This window comes from Limulus polyphemus, unplaced genomic scaffold, assembly GCF_000517525.1.
Source record: "Limulus polyphemus unplaced genomic scaffold, Limulus_polyphemus-2.1.2 Scaffold1816, whole genome shotgun sequence".
NCBI classification, from domain to species: Eukaryota; Metazoa; Arthropoda; class Merostomata; order Xiphosura; family Limulidae; genus Limulus; species Limulus polyphemus.
Genome location: NW_013667426.1, coordinates 219747 through 226530, shown reverse-complemented (window position 1 = coordinate 226530; position 6784 = coordinate 219747).

The following is a 6784-nucleotide window of genomic DNA, read 5'->3' as shown; positions in this document are numbered from 1 at the left end:
GTTCGTTTTGGAAAAGTCAATGACAAATAAGTTGTTTTGTCATTCTGGTGTTAAGGATGAAAAACTGTTAAGGCAAGTTCAATGTGTAAAGTACATTTTAACTCATACAACTACTTATTTACTTAAAATCATAAATAATACTCAACTTTTTGAAGGCCATAGATAGGCCTAAATAAAATGTTCTTAACTGTGTACCAGTTTAACGTTGAGTATTATTTATGATTTTAAGTAAATAAGTAGTTGTATGAGTTAAAATGTACTTTACACATTGAACTTGCCTTAACAGTTTTTCATCCTTAACACCAGAATGACAAAACAACTTATTTGTCATTGACTTTTCCAAAACGAACATGTTGGATACAGATTCTCAAAATTTGGTTCTACTTAGACTGTATCTACGAACAATATAATCAACAGAAAATGTAAAGTATCTTTCTCGGCTTCCCCTGTTCAAAAATAAGTGAAATAACCCTCAAAAGGTTTAAATAAAAAATGCTGAGAATCTTCCGCCATTAAAATTCTCGTTAAATGTCTCACTCTCTTCCTCAAGTTCAATGTCTTTTGGGTCTGGAAATTTATCACGTTTCTAAAGTTCATATCTGAAGTTCTTGAAAACAATAATTCTAGGATTAATAACATATGTACCCATTAGGACTAAATACCAATTACGTTACATGAGAATACACGGTTATTACTAAAGCATGTCTTTTATTAAACATCCCCCCCCCAGTGGCACAGCGGTATGTCTGCAGACTTACAACTCTAGAATCCGGGTTTCGATACCCGTAGTGGGTAGAGAACAGATAGCCCGTTGGGTAGCTTTGTGCTTAATTACAAACAAATCTATTCAACAATTTTCAAAAAATAAAAGCAAGTGGATGTTTATTACCATTTTAATGTTACTAACTTGATCTTACTACCAATTCAACATGTTGATTGTTGATTTTTGTGAGAATAGTAAATAAATGTTTTTCACGTGCATAGTGAAATAGAATCAAACATCTGCGTTATAAGCTAAAAATGTTGAAAATACACCGCTCAAAACAATCAAGGGGTAATCAGAGTTTTCTCTCTGTTGAATAATATCAGTTGATTCCGTTTTGATACAACATGAAACTGTCAGATGATCTGACATACATATTTCAGTTGAATACTAAAGTGAAATCATGTGATCTGACATACATATTTCAGTTGAATACTAAAGTGAAATCATGTGATCTGACATACATATTTCAGTTGAATACTAAAGTGAAATCATGTGATCTGACATACACATTTCAGTTGAATACTAAAGTGAAATCATGTGATCTGATATACATATTTCAGTTGAATACTAAAAGGGAGTCATGTGATCTAACCTGAAATTTCAAATGTTTGTTTGTTATTTAATTTCGCGCAAAGTTACACGAGGGCTATCTGCCCTAATTTAGCAAGGACAAACTCTTGGGCTACTCTTTTACCAACGAATAGTGTGATTGACCGTCACATTATAACGCCTCCACAACTGAAAGGTTTGATGGGACGGCGATTCGAATCCGCGACTATCAGATTGCGAGTCGAGCGCCCTTACCACCTGGCCATGCCGGGCCCATTTCAACTGACTATTAAAGTGAAATCTTGTGATCTGACATACACATTTTATTTCAATATTAAAGTGAAGACATGTGCTTTGATATACACATTTCAGTTGTATGTAAAAGTAAAGAAAACGCTGTGTGCCCTCAGCAGTTTAAAGACTAACAGAGTATGTAAATACCAGTTAACTTTTTTTTCTGAAAATATTACCTTTGACATTCTTACACTAATTTAAAATTCATTTTGTCTATCCAATAAATTAAATAAAAGGAGCTGGATACTGAAGTTTTGAATTCGGGAAGTTCCTTATAAAAACTCAACAAATGATGTTATGCAGCGGGATTTCGCATTCACAAACTGAGTCTTGTTTTATTCACGCTAGTGGTTTGTTTGTTTATTATGAATTTTGCGCAAAGCTACACGAGGGCTATCTGCGCTAGCCGTCCCTAATTTAGCAGTGTAAGACTAGAGGGAAGGCAGCTAGTCATCATCACCCACCGCCAACTCTTGGGCTACTCTTTTACCAACGAATAGTGGGATTGAGCGTCACATTATAACGCCCCCACGGCTGAAAGGACGAGCATGTTTGATGTGACAGGGATTCGAACCCGCGACCAGCAGATTGCGAGTCGAGCGTCCTAACCACCAGGCCTCACGGTAGTGGCTATAGACAGTGTTGGTAATCGTGCGTCCCAATTAAAATAAATTTGAAGTTCTAAATACTTTTTTTTTACATATCTAATGGTAAATTTTATATTTTACTATCAAAATGAATAGTTCTGTTGAATGGGTCCCCCCAGTGGCACAATACCCGTGGTGGGCAGAGCACAGATAGCCCATTGTGTAGCTTTGTGCTTAATTACAAACAAACTGTTAAACGGTGTGTTTTAGTACGCTTATCTTTACTACAAAACCGTTCAATACTCAATGTGTGGTTCCCTAGTTGGTCAACGGTAAGTTACGGAATTACAACGTTAAAATTCGGGGTTCGATTCCCTGCGTATGATACATTATGGTGCTTTGCACTAGGAAGACAACAACAACTTAAACCAAGTTCGCGTCTAGTAAACATAAACTTAGCACCTTGTAACACAATTTCTTGTTTATTTTTTAATTTCTTTTCCTCTCAAACACAGGTCACACAGGTCAGCATTGTGAAGTCTGTTTCTATAATCAACCTTATATTGAAAAAAACATATAGTTGTGGCTGTGAACAACTGATTCCGTGTTGAAGCTTGTGGTGTACGACTGCAGTGAGCTAGAATTGCCAGATAACGGTCGTCCGCTTGTGTCATTGGTGATGGACTGTCTTCTCCAGATGTCCAAACAACCGTATCATTGGTTTGTGACCTCTTTGTTCTATACTGCATATACAATATTCGGTCATGTGACTTCTTTATTCTATACTGCATATATATACCCATGTATCTCTGTAAAGTACGTGTACTTGAGGATGACATAATATTGTCGAAACGTCGTACATTTATAATAAAGTTTTTTCATTACGCAGTCAAGCCGTCTCAAAACTTTTATTGGCTCAAAACGATGCTTTAAGACATTTGGGACCAATTTTCAGCAGCTTACTATAATTGGCCATCTTCTATTAAGTACAATGGCTCTTTAGTTGAAGAAAATGTTCAAATATTTTCTCTTAGATTTAGCCATGGTTCATGAACAATATATATAGTATTTATTAACTTTGCGATTCACTTCAAAATGACGACTGAGACAAGGTTGAGTGAAACTACTATATAGCATAAGCTGAATAACCAGTAATTTTAATATGAAATAGCATGACACAACATCACGTGCTTGATTCTTATAACACTTAACTGAGACGAGTGATTAGCATATTTTTATTACAGTATTTTTTTTCTCTTGTCATACGTATAATAATACAAATTCAGGTTCGCCTTTGTTTTGAAAAGTGTATAATACACTGTATTATCACGAACTCTATAGACTGCAGTACACCAGTATAATTTCTTCTACGTGACTTCTCACGGTCTTGAGATTCTTTAATGAATCTCTGATGTTATCCACAGCTGAATTGCAGTTTGTCCAAGTAAGAAGACCTCAGAAGGTTTGGCATTAATTTCTGTATTTTCCCAAATGTAAACAATTTTGTCAATGCGCCAAATATTATTTCTCGGTTATGTTTTCTATCTTTTTTTTATCACAAGACAAAAAAACTAATGTTCATTAATTTTCACATAGTGCTTAAATCTTTTATCATGCATCTCGATTTATTAAAACTTAGATCATTTCAAATGTAGATTTTATTCAGAGAATTGTTTAAGAAGAGCAAGTTTGGTTTAGGAATGTAAATTTATTTTCATTTGAAGATGGTTTAAAACGAATTCAAATATGCTTTATGCATAAACTTTTCGAATAGCACATAGTGGTAAAATTCGTTCCATAATTTATTTCCATGGTGTAATATAGTTAGATAAAAAAAAAACATAATTTCATTCTCAAGATAATCAATAAATTATGTTCTGCTCTGTTTGTTTATGTATTTAGAGTACGAAAATGAATTTCTATTGTAGTTACATCCTATTTGTATTAAAAAACGAACATTACTATTCCAAACGTGTAGTGATAGAATATTCTATCACTACTTAGTATTCACCACCTGGTTTTTATACTACGGTTGAATACTGAGAAGTTGTTAAGGCAATACCTATTCCGCAACCAGAGAGTGTATCGTATGAGCGGACGTATTTGTTTTATCCATTTTCAACTACGCAGATTAAAAGAGTTCGAACAAAATAACCAAACTTTAAATCTAGCTAAGTCTTCTAAGACTTTAATCAAAAAGTGCCATGGGAGAAATTTAAAAAGAAAGTGTGAAAATTCAGGCCCTCCAGTCCAACAGCTGACACCTACATATATACTATACATTTCTCAGCGATCCCCTGAGGTGTTTTAAAACAGGTGACGATGACAGCAAAGTTAAGGTTTATTCAAAACATATTGTGGAAAATCTTGACGAACTTCCGGTGCTGCGGTAAAGTAAAAGTCAAAAGGAAAGAACACAGACAAAAGGTTGACTATGTTTAAATTCTGAGCTATAAATACTCTAACGTATATAAGACCAAGAAATCGCTTACAATTGGTAAAGATCAGCCTGAAGGAACAGATGTCATTTTCTGCAAAATGTTATTAAATAAGAAAAAAATCTTATTATAATGCTTGTTTCAATTTTCACGTTTTCATCGTATGAACACGAATATTAAGAAATATTGCGTGTTTCTAACACGCGTGACATTCTATATATTTTTTTAGTTCTCGTTAATTAATACACATTTAACTTGTTTTCTGACAACGGAAAAGTACTGTTGATTACAATGTTTTAATTTTACAGAACAAAGTGTGAAACGTTTTTCAAGCATGAAGGCTGACCGTACAATAAAATATTTAGGTAAAACTTAAATTAATCAGTTTAGTTAGCGCGTTAGTTTGTACTTAAGCACAAATTTACACAATGTGCTATCTGCGCTGTGTCCACCACGGGTATCGAAACCCGATTTTTAGCGTTAAGTCCGCAGATCTCTTACCACTGTGCCACTAGCTACAATACCACGTGAAGACACTTTCAATACAATAGTGTGTAAATATATTGGTAACAATTTTCGTCAAGTCTAAATGTAGATAGTTTTAATCACACGCTTTTTTATTTCCCCTCTTCAGGGGTTTTTGTTTGATGTTTGAGATACGGGTGCATTTTTAATCTCTTTTTCATATATTATGTTTTGTTGTTGATTTTCTTTCCTGTTTTTTTTTTTTTTTTTGGATGATGTGAAATTAAAATCTTTTCTAAAATCTACCAGTTGACGAAAAAATAATTTTAAAACAAAAACCCTCTATTATAATATTAGGCCTAAATGAAAGAATACTAATTGTTTGACACTAAGTTGTTGTTGTTTGTTATTAAGCACAAAGCTACAGAAAGGGCTTTCTGTGCTCTGCTCACCTCGGGTATCGAAACCCGGTTTCTAGCAGTACAAGTCCGTAGACATGCCGCTGTGCCACTAGGGGGGCTTGACACTAACGCAGTGCATGAGAACAGTAGTAACTTAATCCTTACGTAAGAAAGGGAGCCTGTTTGATTTGGACTTATAAATGAAGAGATTTGCAGAACTGTATTCCAGCAACTACTTTAGTTTCCTGCATAAGATTACGTGCACGTAACATTATTATGTAAATGCATCTTTCAAGATAAACATTGGTAATGTTGCTTGTTATACCTCATCTTTTGTACTTTGTAATTAAAGTGAAATGGAGAAGTTTATAACCTCCAAGTTTTCCAATTTCTCATAATACTAAATACTGTTACAAAAATGTAACCAGTAATCTCCAGATGATTAAATATATTGTTCTGCAAGAAAAAAACAGCTCTATTTTTTACATCTCGAACCAGAAGTGTGTTATCGTGGTTACTGATAAACAATTACGTTATACACGAATGTTAAGATATACTAGACAAGTTTATTCAAAAGATTGAGAAACTTGTAACTTTCAAATCGTGCTTAATGGTTTGAGTCTGTAGACCAAGTGTTATAATCAATAACAATTTTAAATGTATATTATTATTTTTTCTGAACCTCCATTCACCTGTGGTCTCAAGTCGTCTCGTGCGTCGATGGAAACCTTCACAATAATTAAAAAATATGAGTATATTGAAATCGAGATTCGTTTCATGGATCATTTTGGTATTCAAATATGTCACATTAATATAAAGTCACTCTTAATGAAAATCATTTACTTGGATGTATTATCTTAGTTAATAACCATATAAAAATAATTAGTATTGAACAAAAGCATTATGTCAAAGTTATTCTATAATTTCCACTAAATTGTTGAGAAGCCAACAAGGAAAAGTATTTTTTTTAAAAAAGGATGCTTGCATCACACATAAAACTCATAGCTGAATACTACAGTTACAAAAACAGAACATCCAATTTATTCTTCGGTTGTTTATTGTATCATTGATGGTAACGTTATGAAGGAATTCAATACATCAAGAGTACATATAGAGTTTACGTTTTCATTTTAGTTTGAATGATTTATATAGAAACACGAGAACAGCACTGAAGCTGCAGTTTATGCCATAGGGGTTTATTGTTCTTTGTAGTTATATAGTCACGAGAACAGCACTGAAGCTGCAGTTTTTGCCATAGGGGTTTATTGTTCTTTATAGTTATAT